Raw genomic sequence first — 16,835 nt, 5'->3', positions numbered from 1 at the left:
ATTGGTAAGGGCTATTTCACAAACATTTATTGAGCGCCCACATTGTGCCAGGTACTGGGCTAGATGCCAGAAGCTTGGTGCCTGCCCTCAGGGAGCTGACAGTCTGCTTGGAGAGGTAGACTGAAATTGATGGAAAGCAGCATGGATGTGTTCATTCCAGGGATAATGACTGCTGGGAGAGGCAGAAAAATCCAGAATGCAAAGACTGGGGAAGGCTTCAGGGAGATGGCTTTTGAGTTGGGCCTTGAAGGATGGGGAGATTTTTCAATAAAGAAAACCAGATAAAACAGCCCAGGCCTAGGGGCAGCAGAGTAAAGTGTGGAACTGGAGAACCTGTACTGGGAGCAGGGGCAGGCTGGAGGACACCAGGATTCAGGAAGAGTGGGCATGAACAGGTAGGTTCAGGTCAGATACCGAGGTGTCTCTGGGATGCCAGGCTGTGGAATCTGTACTTAATTCTGGAGGCAAAGGGGAGCAAAGATTTTATAGAAGAGGAGTGACTTGACCAAGCTTGAATTTTAGGAAAGAGAAATGAAGAGGCTAGAAATCAGTGAGAGGGGGCCAGTCCCTGCAACAGACTAGGTGAGCATTGATGGGGCGGTGAGGACTGGCAGTGCTCTGACCACCAAGCTGCTCTCTCTGGGTTGTAAACTCAGACAGACTTAAGCTAAATGGAGTCTGGGACCCTTAGCCCAGAGGAGCCTGAAGTCTCCTTGAGCCTTTTTCCTACCCATTCCTTCTCTAGCTCCTGCAAAGAGTACCTGAAAGAGAGCGAACCAGACATGTTGAGGGCTGTGGTTGCTCAAGTAGGAAAACACTGTCCCCAAAGGATGGAGAAGAAGGAAAAGGGAAAGAGGGGAGAGTCCAGGGTGGCCAATGCCACACGTGGGGAGATAAAGAGACCAATCCCAGCCTCCATGCAGGGCACTGGGGAGCCCTCACCATGTTCACCATGCACAGACCTCTTTCCCCTCCTTCCTGCCATCCTTCTCTTCTTATTGTCATTTCTCCTGTGCCAGCATCTCAGGCTGGACTGTGGTGCTAAATGGCATCACTATGTCAAGAGTAGAACTGAAGGACCAAGCAGCTCTGAATGTGTCCTCTGGGGTAGCACAGGCCCCAGGGGGTAGGGGTCATCCTACTTCTCCCGACCTATCTAAGCTGCTCCAGCTCTGTCTGCTTCCTCACAGCCCTGCACGATGGAATTGGGTCCACAAGGCAAGGAAGGTGGTAGAGCAAGATTTTAACCTGGGATCCATGTATTCGCCAGACTCACCACGGTCTCCTCAGCTTAGGGTCTGTGAGCCCCTGAAACTGGGTAAGTTTTTTGTGGGTTCACACAAACATGTGCATGTGTGTTGGGGGATATCTCCATAGCTTGCAAGATTTCCTTATAAAAGATTAAACATCACCACTTAGGGAAATGGAGCTGGGGAGCAGAGGGGATCATCTGAATGGGTCTGGGCAGTTTGCAAGATGGGGGGAGGGTCTCACGCTCTAGTGACATTTCTTCCAAGACCTCTCTCCCAGGCCTTCGCAGACTGCTCCCTCAGGCTGGTTCTGAAGGACACCGGTGGCTTCGCCTCCTGTGCTCTCAGCCTCTAAGGTCAAGCAGCAGGGGCCCAGCCTTCTGAGCTGGAGGGACCAGAAAAGACTGTCAGGGATAAAGGGGTCAGGGAGGTCAGGAGCCTCACTCTCCACCTCTCATCACTGTCAAAGCAGACCCCTCCCTCCAGGCCCTTTCTCTCCTTCCAGCACAGGGCAGACTCAGCAGTGTCAGGGCCCACTGGGCTGGAGATCAGGGCTCTGAGCTCCCTGACCAAGGAACCCCACGAACAGATGAACCCTGAGCTTTTGACTAGGCTCAGAGCAAGTGCCCATTGCAGCCACAGCAACCTTTACTTTGGAGAATGTCTTCTCTCTTTCTCTTCCCACTCCTTGCCCCAGTTTGTTTTCTCCTCTGCTGGCTAGAGCTGGCTCTTGAAGGAGGCAAAACTTTGCCCAGGGCAAGGCAGAGTTGCTCTGAAAGTCATCAGTGTGGGAGCCTGAGAGGGAGGCAGACCTTCCCCGATGAACTGGGAGGGATGCAAAGAGTTAAGAGGAGGCTGCTTTCAACAGAAAAGAAAAACCCAGCTCCCCATAGAAAGCGGGCAGGAGCCCTGTCCATTGTTCCACCTGGCTATAGGATTTCTCTCTGAGACAAGGAATGGGCTCTAAAACTCCGGTAACTGGATCACTGGGAAGGGAGGTTTGTAAAAAACCAGCTGACAGCTGAATAATAGGAATTACCAGGCAGGCTGCCCCGGGGTTACCGAGGTTTGTAACTCAACCCCCAGGGAGGGGTTAGATTGGAAACTGATTTATGGGTAAGGTGGGGGTCTTGGTGGGGGAGCCCCTTGCCTCTTAAATCCCTCTAGGAGGGATCGTGTACAGAAGAAAGACCAGGAACCTGGAAGGCTTGGTATCCTTCTCTCCCTGGATTTGCTCTAACAGAGTGAATTTATCTCTCCGTGCATTATTCCATCTGTCGGCAAAGGAATAGCCCCTCTCTTCTGAGTTACAGAGTGTGTGCGTGTGTGTGTGTGTGTGTGTGTGTGTACAAGAGAGAGAGAGAGAGAGAGAGAGAGAGAAAATATAGCAGAACAGACAAATTGGCTTCTGCTGATGGAGTAAGCAAGTGGAGAGACTTGATTTCCCAGTCGATGAATTCACTACTTGCCAGTCACTGGCTCAGGGGAATTCAAATAGAAAAAGCAGCTACTAAAGAGAAGACATTTGGGACTTCAGAGACCTGTGTGTATAGGGAAATGCAGAGTCTGAGGCTACCGTGCTGAAGCCCGGTAGAACCTAAAAGATAAGGTGCGGTCCAGGAGCCCATGAATTATGACATTCAGCACATCTTCAGTTTTGTTTGGGGGGAACACTCAATAAATATTTACCAAATGAGTGAATAAATGTACATTTCCGCATTTAAAAAATGTGAAGAGTTCTGTGTTGGCGAGTGGGAAAAAAAGCTGCAGTGGAGGATTTTCCATAAATGTCCTATCTACGTTGTGTTTGCCACTTGGGATGGCTGGCCTTACCTGAGTTTCTTCTCACCAGCAGAGGCTGCCCCTAGGAGGCAAAGACGATGTGTCATCCCTTTGATACCCTCAGACCACCCTCCTCCAGGCTTGGCCCATGATGGAACTCACTAAGTCTGTGGAGAAGAATTTACAGAAAAACTACAGGCATGGTCCTTAGGGCAGTGTCCTCAGCTCCTCTCTCCCCCACCTCCTGCCCAGCCCAGGGCTCAGCATGCCCAGCCCACGAAAAAGAAGTTGGCTGTATTCTGCCGAGGAATGAAGAAATCCAATCAGAACACTCCTCCTTTTACTCCACTTCCCCAGGATGCAGCCTCTTTCCTGGGCAAAGTACATTAGTACCTCAGTACATGCTTCTCCTTGGGATTAGCAGGGAAATCTCAGAAATTTCCAGCTGAGGCCAGAGAATGATCAATTACTATCAAGGAAAACTGCCACCTGGCAGAACGGGGGACTGGTCCCTTCCAGGCCTAGAGCCTCCCAGGTTTTGAATCTGCTCCTCTGAGAAGATGAGTTGGATCAGCTGATTTCCAGCCACCTCCCTAGCCCCCAATGTCCTGGAGTGGGAGAGGGTCACTCTCTGGCAATGAGGGAGAGTCTCAATCCCCCAGGTACGAGTTCATCAAACATTTTCTGAGCACCTGCTATGGGCTAGGCTCCATACCAAGGACTGGAGGTGCAGATACAAGCCCTGGGAGGATCTTTGAGCATGTTCGCACCCTTTCTCCCCAAACATGAACCCTTATATGCACACCTACACCCAAGCTCAAAGCGAAACTGGGGACAGGAGAGGGATGTGGCAGGGAGAGCTGTGACTTGAGAGCTGAGGGTAAACAGCCTTCTGAGGGAGGCTGAGCTTCCACCAAAGCAGTCTTGCTGTTTCCTTGCACAAAGGCGTCTTGGAAATGTCTGATGCCCCACTTCTTCCTTGTTCCCGAAGCCCACTTGTCATCAGGTCAAATAGAAAGGGCTCTAGGCTAGATATCAGGAAATCTGGGTTTAGTTCCTAGCTCTGCCATCCACAAGTGACCTTCCAACACTCAAATTTATGTCCTTGCCCCTACAGATTCAGAGGTGGCATAACTTGGGTAAACAGGCCAGCTGGGCAGGAGTTAGGACTTTGGGGCAACGTCAGCTTCTTGTCCCAATCTTGCCTGAGGTCCCTGGGCTCTAGCCAAAACAACTCTCACCTATTGAGCACCTACCAAATGCCAGACATGTGACAAAAGGCATCTCATTTAATCCTAAACAACCCCAAGAGGGAGCTGTCACCATCAGTGCCATTTTACACTCAAGGACACTAAGGTCACTTCTCCAAAGACAGTCAAAACAGCAACAGAACCATGATTGGAGGCCACATCTTTCTGACATGAGAGCCTATGCTCACATCCCCTACATGTACTGCCTTAAAGCACACCCAGTCCCTCCCCACAGACAGAATTCACTCCCCTTCCCCCATCAATAACACACTGTCCCCTGTGCCCCCAGAACAGGAAGGCCAAGCCTGAGGCAGCCTAGCGAGGTGAATTCCAGCCTCTCTCAGTTGCAAACACTCCCACTGTCACCACCACCTGCGGCAGAAGTGATTGCATCACCCGCAGGAAGCGGTCCAGCGGCCCAGCATCAGCTCTGGGGCACATTTTCAGTTCCTGCTTCTATCCTTGCCTACGTTGAGCACACTGCCTTATCTTCTAGCCCCGCCCTAGCCCTGTGGGTTTAGGCTAACATGCATGACTGGACAAGGGACCGTGGTCTGTCGCTTGGATGGGATTTGCACAGGACCAACCGGGGCCCCTCATCCCTTTTCTGAGCACTGCCAGACGAGGAAGGGGAGGTCAGGCTGAAGGGGCTTTCCCAGTCAAGGACCAATCAGAGATCCCATGGGCTCAGAGAAAAAGTCTTCTTTGATGCAGCAGACAAGTCCCAGGCAGGCACCCTTACCCTTGCATTTGCCTTTGAAGGAAGAGTGCCCACATGTCTGGGCCATGCCTGCCTGTCAGGTGGGCCAGCAAGAGGAAGGAGCTGAAGAGCCTGCCAACACAGACAGGATGTCTCTGGTGTGCTTTCTGGAGCCCAATAGATCGGCAGACACTGCACGGGGCTGTGTTTTCCTCCCTACATGGCCATGGAATCTTCTGGAACTGAGGATACATCCTTGCCCCTGTGGTTCCTCTTCTGTCCATCCTGGACTTCCTTTCCCTCTCTGCCAACTTCCTTCTCCTGCTGCCCCATGCAGCATTCTTTCTTTATCTCCTTAATCTCTCCTACCCTGATTTCCTCCTGCATTTGCTACCTCTCTCTGGCCTCCCCTTGGGCCACAGCAACAACAGTCAGCCCTTTATCGGCTCATAAAATGCTCGACATTTTCGTGGAAGTCATCCTGTGTGGAGAGGCTGCTTCCGTTAACGTTATCATCCCCATTTGGAAATGGTTCACTTGAGTCTGAGTGACATTTTCAACGGCTCTACTAGCAGGGTTATCGGTGTCTCTTCACCTGGAGAGAGAGCTACACTAAACCAGTGAGCGCAACATGGGTCTCTCCCAGCTCTCAGATGCTCTTTGCACCAGTAACCTGACTTACTCCTTGGCAGGGGTTAGGGCACCTGAATCAGTGATTTGAATAAAAATCAAGTTGTTCTCTTAGGACCAGACCAGCCTTAAGTTACTGATACTGGTTTACTTTGTTTAAAAAAAGTCAAACTGCAATGTGAAACTGAGTCACGATAGGGCCATTTCCGGCTCTCTTCTAAGGCTCCAGGGGCATTAAGCCTGTTCTAGATGTAATAAACCGCTAAGGAATGAAGGCGGACCCCAAGGACTCTGAACTCTTCCCCCAGGCCAGACCAGGTTGTGGAGCCTATTCCAGGTTTCATGGACTCCTAAGCATCATCTGAGGCTGTGTAAACTCGTGATGAAGAAACTAAGTATTAGCCTCAATCCTGGATTTCACAACTGGAGAAACATCAAAAATTCCCAAACGCTTCCAAGTAGAATCATTTTCTCAATGAGGGCATAAAATATACAAAACTGACCTCTGTGTGGGCCCCTGGCATAAATTCTTACTGACTTTAGGGAGAAACTGCATCCCCAGCTTACATCAGCTCGGAGACAGGGTCATAGACTATGACCTTCATGGTGCCTTTGGAGTAAGTGAGCTCTCAGAGGGGAGGAGAAAAAAAGAATCTCGATATGGCTTTGTGTTCAGAGGGTGGTTCCTCAGAAAGCATTCCTGGAGTTTACCCGTTTCCTTGTCTGCAGGAAGTTTTTATTTAAGTGTTTATTGCTCAAATATGCCCTGTAGGCAGAGAGCTTCTGTATTCCATTTCTTTGGTACTTAAAACAAAGTTTGTGTCACTATCTTTGAGATGCAATTTAAAAAAAAATAATTTCATCTTATGTTTTGGGGACTTTGTTTCATTTGATCTCTTTTGGATTTTTGGCAATGGGATCTCTTCCTATTTCCACACATCCCCAAGAGGGGTAACCTCATGACTTCTTCTCTGAAAAGAAACTCTTTCCTTTACATTAAGTATTTATTGAGCACATACTAAGTGCCCCACACCATATTTGGAGTGTTATACACTTCTGCCTGCCTTCCCATTGCCGGCCCTTATAGTCTTTATTGAGATATAATTCACCCACCATATCATTCACCCATTTAAAGCGTACAATCTAATGGTTTTTACAATATTTATGGAGTTGTGTAACCATCATCACAATTTTAGAACATTTTCGTCACCCCAAAAAGAAATCCCATACCCATTAGCAGTAATGCTTCATCTCCCTCAACCCCTCCTCAGCCCAAGTAACTATGAATCTACTTTCTATCTCTGTAGATTTGCCTATTCTGGACGTTCCATATAAATGGAATCATGTATTATGTTGTCTTTTATAGTTGGCTTCTTTCGCTTAACCTAATTCGTTCAAGATTAATCCATGATGTAGCATGTATCAGACTTCATTCCTTTTTATGGCTGGATAATATTCCATTGTATGGATTTATCACATTTTGATTATCAGTTGATGGACATTTAGACTGTTTCTGCCTTCTGGCTATTGTGCATAGTGCTATGAACATTCGTGGACAAGGTTTTGTTTGAACACCTGTTTCCATTCTTTTGAGTATATATCTAGGAATAGAATTGCTGGGTCAAATGGTAATTTTATGTTCAATCTTTTGAAGAATCATTGTGGGTTTGATTTGCACTTACCTAATGACTAATACTGTTAAGTATTTTTTCATGCGTTTATTGGCCATTTGTATATCTTCCTTGGAGAATGGTCTATTCAAATCCTTTGCCCTTTTTCTTTCTTCCTTTTTTTTTTTTTTTTTTTTGGTGAGGAAGATTGGCCCTGAGCTAACATCTGTTGCCAATCTTCCTCTTTTTGCTTGAGGAAGATTGTCCCTAAACTTACACCTGTGACAATTTTCATCTATTTTGTGTGTGGGACACCTCCACAGCATGGCTTGATGAGTGGTATGTAGGCCCATGCCCAGGATCCAAAGTCGTGAACCCCAGGTCACCAAAGTGGAGTGCATGAACTTAACCACTACGCCACCAGGCTGGCCCCCCTTTGCCCATTTTTAAATTGGGTTAGATGTCTTTTTATTGTTGAGTTGTAAGAATTCTTTATATATTTTGGATACTAGTCCCTTATCAGATACATGATTTGCAAATATTTTCTCCTATTCTTTTAGACTTTTTTACTTCTTGTGTTGATGATGTCATTTGCAGCACAAAAGTTTTTAATTTTGTTGTAGTTCAATTTGTCTATTCTTCCTTATGTCCCTTATGCTTTTGGTGTCATATCTAAGAAACCACTACTTAACTCAAGGTCACAAAGATCTACTCATATGTTTTCTTCTACGAGATTTATAGTTTTAGCTCTTACATTTAGGCCTATGCTCCATGTTTAGCTAATTTTTTTCTGAATGATTTAAAGAGCGAGCTCAATTATATCCCATGTGGCTATCCATTTGTCCCAGCACCATTGGTTGAAAAGACTATTCTTTCCCCCATCGAATGGTCTTGGCACCCTTGTTGAAAATCAGTTGACCATATTTGTGAGAGTTTATTTCTGGACTGTCAATTTTATTCCTTCCATCTCTAAGTCTCTCCTTTATGCCAGTACCACACTATCTTGATTACTGTAGCTGTATAGTAACTTTAGAAATTGGGGGGTTTGAGTCCTCCAGCTTTGTTCTTGTTTTTGAAGATCGTTTGGATATTCTTAGTCCCTTGCATATCCATGTGAATTTTAGGATCCGCTTGTCAATTTCTGCAAAAAAGCCATCTGGGATTTTGATTGGGACTGCAGTGAATCTATAAATCAACTAGGGAGTATTGCCATCTTAAGAATGTTAGGTCTTCTAATTCATAAACATAGGATATCTTTCCATTTATTTAGATCTTTTTTAATTTCAATTTCTTTCAACAATGTCTTATAGTTTTCAGTGTACACATGTTGCACATCTTTTAGAAATTTATTCCTAAGTATTTTATTCTTTTGGTGCTACTGTAATATAATTACTTTCTTAATTTTATTTTCTGATTGTTCATTGCTAGTGTATTGAAATACAATTAACTTTTGTAAATTGATCTCATATTCTATAATCTTGATGAATTCATTTATTAGTCCAATAGTTTTTTTTTTTTCTTTTTTGAGAATTCCTTAGGCTTTTCTATATCCAAGATCAGGTCATCTGTGAATAGAGGAAAGTCTTATTTCTTACTTCCAATCTGTATGCCTTTTATTTCTTGTTCTTGCCTAACTGCCCTGGATAGAACCTCCAGTACAATGTTGCATAAAAGTGACAATAGTGAACATCCTTGTCTTATTCCTCATCTTGGGGCAAAAGCTTTCAGTCTTTCACTGTTAAGTATGATGTTAGCTATGGGGTTTTTGAGGATGCCCTTTATCAGGCTGAGGAAGTTTCATTCTATTTCTAGTTTATTGAGTGTTTTTATCATGGAAGGGTGTTAGATTTTGTCAAATGCCTTTTCTGTGTCTATTGAGATCATCATGTGATTTTGTCCTTTATTTTTGATACTGTGTATTATATTGATTGATTATATATGTTAAACCAACCTTGCAATCTTGGGACAAATTCCGCTTCACGTATAATCCTTTCTATGTATTGCTGGATTAGGTTTGGTAATCTTTTGTTTTCTTAGTCTTTTGAGGAGGTACACTTTACACAGAAGAAGAAAAAGAGGACATTAACGCAAAACAGTATACAATCAAGTGCTATAATATAAGGTACAGATAGTGCTAGTCTATTAAATAAATACTGTGCTTCAACTATGCGCCAGGTATAGTGGTTTGAGGATATAAAAGCTGTGGGGCCCAAGAGGCCTTGGTTAGTCCACTCCCCCCATTCTAGCCAGCATCCCCAAAGTCATCAAGACCCGCTACCCCTTCTCCACTCCAGTCAGGCCCAGAGGCCATTGAGAAAGGAGCCAGGACTCCTTGGGGATTTAATAAGGTGGTCAGAGATAATGCTGTGACTCAGTTAAGAAGCCAGTGTAACAGGGTAAGAACAAGGTTTTGGGGTCAGACAAATGGGAATTTGAACTCCAGCATTGGCACCTACTGATGATTTGGGAATAGTAAATTAAGCTCTCTGAACTTAGTTACATCTCCTTTCAGATGGAGATGATTATAGTACCCTCTTCTTGTGGTTGTTGGGGAACAGAAACTGTAAGAAACTATACAAATCACCTAGTAGAGTGCCTTGGTATATAGGAGATGCTCAACAAATCATAGCTATTGCTATGTGTTCAGCACTGTATGACAACTACAGGAGAGGGAGAGAAAGTCCAGAAAAAGAATGAAAAAACAATTGGCCCTGTTTTCAGAAGGTACATATTCTAGCTGGGGAGTCAAACCTAACACATACAAAATAACTGTAACATGTTAAAAACAGCATATAATTTACCTAAGAAATCATATTATACAGAATATGATTACTATAGGAATGTAAAATGCTAGACACCAAGGTGCTCAACATATCGTAAGTTCTCTATAAATAGTAGGAGTTATTATTAACAGTTGCCTTCACCATTAAGAGTCTCTCTAGAACAGCAGTTTTCAAAGTGTAGTCCCTGGTCCAGCAGTGTCAGCATCACCTGGAACTGTTAGAAGTGCAAATTCTTCTTCTCCCTGCCAGACCTACTGACTCAGAAACTCCCAGGGTGGGGCCCAGCGGTCTGTGTTTTAAGAATTCCTCCGAGTGGTATGGATGAAGCAGTTCTCAGCATTGGCTGCACATTAGAACTACCTGGGGAGCTTAAAAAACTGCTGATGCCCGTGGTCTCCCCAAGACCAAGTAGAATCTCTGTGGATCCGAGACTTAGAATTTTGTAAAGCTCCCCAGGTTATTCAAATGAACATCTGGGGTTGAGGACTATACCTCTAGGGAGAGCTTTGCATTAACAAGAAGAAAAGAAGATTCAGACTTTAAAATTAATAAATTTACTAATGCAGGTTATGGAGGAGGGCCTAAAAGACCTAATTTCCATCCTACGCCTCCTCCTCCCAAATCTGCCCTACAGAGGGACACAGTGGGAAACAGAGCCTCTTCGCTAACCTGAGGTGGAGCTGGAGGGCGTGGAACGATGCATCTTGCCCCTCCGCTCAGATGGACCACCATCCCAGGAAACAGACGCTGAAAGCTTGAGCCTGATGTTCATTTTTAATCACTCAGTGTTAAATTCCCTCTGGAGGACAAGGAGGCGTCTGCGTTGAACAAAGAGCGTCTGGTGTCACCCAAATCCTTTACTTATTCATGAAACAAGGAAGATCCTCTATCAGCCCCCATCCTGCACCCCAGGAGCCTGATCCAGATTGTCTCAAGATGCAGCCTTTACCCAGCACACACAGCGGCCACACCCTGCCTGACTTGGCCTATCTTTGGTGCTTTCAAAGTCTAGGGTGATTTCTCAGACAGAAAGAGAACTTGGTGTGCAGCTTAGCAGACTATGGAAGTAAAATGGAAGCCAGGGTCCCCTAGAGCCCGTGTGCCATCCTGGATATGTGGTTATGCAAAATGGGGCCTCTGGAAACAATGGATTGTGGCTCCTAGCCTTGCCTGAAGTTAGGGAGAATAGCCACCAGACTCCTGGGTTGAGCTTGCCTGTAAAGCAGAAGCTTCCTCTGCTACAGGCTGATTTAGGGAAGTAGCTGGTAGTGAAAGAAGGGCCAGGTTTGGAATCCTCGGACACAGAGAGAAATCCTGCTGTACCTCTCACAGGTTACTGAACTTCTTTGAGTCCCGGTTTCTTCATCTGTTTATAAAAAATGGGGATTAAATGAGACAACAAATGTGCGAGTTCTTAAAATGGTGCCAGCCACATAGATGCTCAGGAAATGTTAGTTTCCCTTCCCTTTCCCAGGAAAGGGAAGGAGTGGCAGGGGTACGATCGGTCAGCTGCCCGAATCTCCTCTGTGACCCCCCAGAAGCACCAGTGTCCCTGAGACTCGGTGTCTGTGACTTTCAGAGCTATTGCTAATTAAGAACAGGGTAGGATTTACATGTTAACTATTTCTCTGATAATTCCCCAGCCAGGGCTGTGGCAAACTTGTGGTTGAATCCATTTTCACTTACAATCTACATTTCCAGTACACAACTTAGAAACGCAAATAGCAGAACATAAAGTTGATTTTAATTCTAAAATTATTAGTGTAAAAAATAATATGACAATCTTGTGACCCTGTTTCTTCACAGGAGAGACAGCGCCTCACAGGTTGTACCCATTCCCATGAGGGCTTGGGGCTTTCTTCCGGGCTTTCATTTTTGGGTTTGGGTTCACATTTCTCCATTCTCTTGCAGAGTCTAGGGCTGAATTTCTAAAAGAAAAAAGAAAAGGGAGTAGAGGGAAAGTGGGCTGTTTTCTTTAAAAAGGAAATGGTCCCATCTTTTAAATGCCCCCAGCCCTCTGGAATGCCCACATGAATCCCACATTCCCAACCTGGGAATCTGAGCAAAAATAACACCAGGACTCTTGGGATAGCCACAGATGGTGTGCTTATTTGCATATATTTGCATATACTTAGAAGCAAACATGCACAATGAATTAATTAGGGTAGCCAGTGGTGATTTCAATCAAGCGAATGTGATAAGCCGGCCTGTGGGAAGCAGGTGGCATGACGGCAGGGCAGGACACTGCTGCAGCCCAGGAGCAGCCAGTGTCTGGGGCCTCCCTGAGGTGAGGGCGAGAAATCCAGTGCCACAGAGACCTAGTGTCCTCCCTTGATCTCTCCGCCCTCTCAACTTCGGCCTTTTTCCCCTTCCAGATCCAGGCCCAGCTGCCCTCCCTTCTTCTCCCTCCAGATCCATGGCTCACGTAAGCAGTGAGTTAAGGTGAGCCTGAGCCCCAAAGAATCCTCAGGCAGCAGAGAGCTCTTCAGTCCGGGAAGGGTGGGCCTGCCGGGCACATGACCCTTAGAGAGTGCCCACCCCCCGAAGAGAATCTGCACAGCAGCTACAGTGGGGCAGACATGTGAGCGCATGCCAGCAGCATGGAGCCATCGAAGGAAATCTCTAGGAAGGCTGGCAGAGGAGCAGACCTGGGAGTGTAGGGGAATTTGGCCCCAGGTCATTACACCCACCTTTACAGTGCACCATTAAAGCTTCATGCTGTTTTCTTCCCAGAGCTGCAGAGCCCTTTGTTCTCTGGCCATTGCTGACCAGCCTGGCTCCCAAACAAGGCCAGACAGATTGTCCTAAAGTTTAGATTTCCACGGGCTCTCTGCAGCTAATGAGCTGTCACTCAGAACTCTGCCCCAGAAGCCAGGCAGTGCCTGGAGGAAGTAGGAGGGGACAGCAAGTATGGCAGCATCCACAGCTGGGCCTGAGCCTTGCCCGGTTAGAGGGAAGTCTGGACTGCCCTGACCTCTGGCCCCAAATTGCACTGTCAAGGAGCTCTGTGCCCTTAAGCCTTTGAGTTACTTGGTTTCCTGAGGGCAGAGCCCAACCATGGGCGAGGTCTCTAGATTCTGCATGACCAGAGCCACTCACATGGCATTGCTACAGTTGCCTTCTCTCTTCACAGGATTGTCCACACTTAGGCCAAGATGCAGCCACCAATATGGAATAGTGTGAGAAGGATCCCCAAACCTCTGGGTTCCTACCGCCTGCCCTGATCCACAATTGGAATCCCTCTTCTGGAGTAACCAGAAGGCCCTGTTAAGATGCAGCTGTGGGGCCAACCCAGTGGCACGGCGGTTAAGTGCGCACTTTCTGCTTTGGCAGCCCAGGATTCGCCGGTTCAGATCCCAGGTGTGGACATGGCACTGCTTTGCAAGCCATGCTGTGGTAGGCGTCCCACCTATAAAGTAGAGGAAGATGGGCACAGATGTTAGCTCAGGGCTAGTCTTCCTCAAAAAAAAAAAAAAAGATGCAGCTGTTGCTAAAAGAAAACCTTGGAGAAAGGAGCTGTGGCCTCCTCTATAGGAGGTGCTCCAGCTTCTCTGGGGTAACATTCAGCTACAACCTCCACCCAAGGACCAAGGGGTTTTTCCTCCTGTGACCAAAGCCATGGACCCAAACCTCCCCCTTTTACTTGCCTCCATTCCCCTCTCCCACAGGGGGCTTCACACGGCACATATTCAGTTGGCCATCACAGGATAAACTGCTTTAGTGCAGTGTGTTTCATGAGTGATTGTGTAGAATCAGAAAGTGGAGTATAAAACTCAATAAGGTGGACAGTTACAGCCACAACGAGAATTACAGGTACATGTCCACAATCCCTTATCCGAAATTCTGAGATCCCAAAGCTCCAAAATCTAAAAAGAAGAAAAACCATGTGTGTAACACATTTGGCATCAAAGCCTATTAAAATGATATGAAGCTATTCATGATTTCTATCCCACCTAGGGTGATTATGACTACATTTTTCTGCTGAATTGGTAAAGTATTTACTTATGGAGTGCTGGCCCAGACCCTGCTGGAAGTGGTAGCAAGACACATGATATGTGCCCCATATTATCTGGCACCAAGGGGTCAGATAAGGAATTGTGCACATGTATAGTGTGCTATCACAGGTGGAGAATAAACTATACCAAGGTATGAATAGCATGACTCAGGAGGTTATATAGACTATGTTCAGAAAGTAGGCTGTGACTCAGACCTGCTGAGTTCAAGTCCTACTTCCACCATATACCAGCAGTGTGACCTTGTGAACATTGCCTAATCTCTCTATACCTCCCATTATGGCCTGAATTGTTTCCACTCCAAAAATCCACATGTTGAAGTCCTAAGTCCCAGTACGTCAGAATGTGACTATGTTAGGAAAGACGTAGTTAAGTTAAAAGGAGGTCATATGAGTGGACCCCAATCCAATCTGACTTATTCCCAATCCAGTCTGTCCTTATAAAAAGAGATTAGGACACACAGAAGACGCTGGAGGTGCATGTATACAGAAGAAAGGCTGTGTGCAAGTCGAGCAGAGAGAGCGCAGGAGAAACCAAACTGCCTGACCCCAAACTGCCTGACTGACACCTTGATCTTGGATTTCCAGCCTCCAAAACTCCGAGAAAATAAATTTCTGTTGTTTAAGCTACCCAGTATGTGACATTTTGTTATGGCAACCCTGGCAAACGAATACACCTCCCTTTTGTGGGTGATAATAGTAGAACCTAACTCTTAGGGTTGGTGTGGACTGAATGATTTAACATATATAAGAACATAGGACAATGCCTGGCAGAGGAAGTACTCAGTAAAACTTAGCTATTATTACGTTAAACCAGACTGACGGGATTTATCACATTCACTCACTCACTTGTACAAAAAAAAAAGTATAGGCCCAACCTATATCTCTTCCCTGAACTGCAGACCAAGGGCCTACTCAACGTCTCTACTTGGATGGCTAAGGGGTACTTCCCAAAGTCTGCTCCTCCTCGATCTGCCCCATCCAACTGGAACTCCATCCTTCTGGTCCCTCAGGCCAAAACTTTGGAGACATCCTCAACTCCTCTTTTTCCCCTACTTCACATCTGAGCTGTTGGCAAACCCTGTTGGCTCTACCTTCAAAATGTATCCAGATTTTGACTTGTCTCACCACCTCACTAGTACTCCAAGCCACCGTTATGCCTTGCCTGGATTGTCGTAATAACTGGCCTCCCTATTGCTTCTCTTGCCCCTTACGGTCTATTCCCATCCCAGCAGCCAGAGTTATCCTGTTAAAAGCCATACCAAATTACGTCATTCCTCTGCTCAGAACCACCCAGTTGCTTCCCATCTTGCTCAAAGTAAAAGCCAAAGTCTTTTCAGTGGTCTACAAGGTTGAGCATGAACTGACTCCTGGTTACCTGTCAGACTTCATCTCTGCCTCCTCTCCTCATTCATTCTTCTCCAACCACATTGACCTCCTTGCTGTTCCTCTAACATCCAGGAGAGTTCCACTTCTGGTTAGAATGTAGAAAGACATGAAAAGCCTTTTCCATCATGATACTGACAAAAAAAAAACCTATATAAAATCGTTCTTTTCTACTGGGTTAGTAAAGAGCAGTGAATACATGGAAGCCTTGGTGAATTGAATTTCAGGAATAAACAAGCCCTATATAGATGTTCAGAAAGTCACAGTAGCTTCCATACCTGGAGGTATGCCCAGTCTGGCTACAAGCAGATGGAGGAGCAAGTCATAGAGACTTTGTAAGGATGAGAGGAAATCAGCTGAGCTGTGGTGTGAGCTGGCAAGACAGATTGGAATCTGGAAGAGCCCCAATGTGAAAACAGATGACTTGGACGGGTAGTTCTCCACACCACCACCCCTCACACCTGACTCTTGAATTTTGCCGCAAAAGTGGCAGTGGATACTGGAAAGCAGACAGAATAGCATAGCCCTGCACATTTGCACAGTGCTTAAATTCCAGGGACCTGCCAGAGTTGAGTCCAAAGATGAGTCAAAAATATCTGAAACTATAGCCCACCCCCTCCCAGTTCAAATACTGACAACATAAAAATGAGGCCTAAGTTGGGGGCTGGGGTAATCACAGTTGAATTCAAACTAAATAAAGCTTAAGTCCAGCCCCAACTCAGTTCTACTCTAGGAGGAATGTGAACGATCAGCTTCTTAACCCAAACACCAGACAGAAGAAAAAGATTGCACTTTCTGTGAAATAAACAAAAATGTATATATTTTTAGTCTCTACTGTTCTTTTATACAAGATTTCTGGAATGCTATTTTTTAAAAAGCATGAGATGATTAAAGAAACAGAAACATGTGACCTATAATCAAGGGAAGTGGATCCACAGATGACCCAGTTATTGTGGTTAACAGATAAGAGCTTTAAAACAATTATTATAAATATGTTAAAGTGTTCACAGGAAAAGATGGCTATAATGGGGAACTAGAAGAATTATTTCAGAGGGAAATATAAACTCTAAAAAAGAACCAAATGGAAATTCTAGAACTGAAAAACATATGTGATATCAAAAATTCATTGATTTGGCTTAATAGCGTATTGGACACCAGAGAAGAAAGTGTCAATGAACTTGAAGACAAAATTATCCAAACTGAAACAAACGGAGAAAAAATTAGTGAAGAGAGTACCAATGACCTGTGGAATAATAATATCCAGGAATAATAATAATAATAACAATAATCCAGTAGTTTAATAGGTGTATAGTCATTTGTCACTTAACTATGGGGATATATTCTGAGAAATATATCGTTAGGCAATTTTGTTGTTAGGGGAACATCATAGAGTGTACTTATACAAACCTAGATGGTATAGCCTACTACACAC

General features: G+C 45.4%; 1 long non-coding RNA gene across 1 annotated transcript; it reads right to left on the bottom strand.

Annotated features, from left to right (window-relative positions):
• Nucleotides 1-11,727: 11,727 nt before the first annotated feature.
• Nucleotides 11,728-12,854, bottom strand: LOC139080222 (uncharacterized). The gene is made up of 2 exons (XR_011534614.1): nt 12,696-12,854; nt 11,728-11,933 (listed from the first exon to the last, which is right to left on the bottom strand). It is a non-coding gene; the product is annotated as an uncharacterized lncRNA (long non-coding RNA).
• Between the last annotated feature and the right edge of the window lie 3,981 nt (nt 12,855-16,835).

Source organism: Equus przewalskii, chromosome 1 (genome assembly GCF_037783145.1).
Source record: "Equus przewalskii isolate Varuska chromosome 1, EquPr2, whole genome shotgun sequence".
Taxonomy (NCBI): domain Eukaryota; kingdom Metazoa; phylum Chordata; class Mammalia; order Perissodactyla; family Equidae; genus Equus; species Equus przewalskii.
Note: the sequence above shows the minus strand (reverse complement) of the source record. Positions and strands in the feature narration are given on the sequence as shown.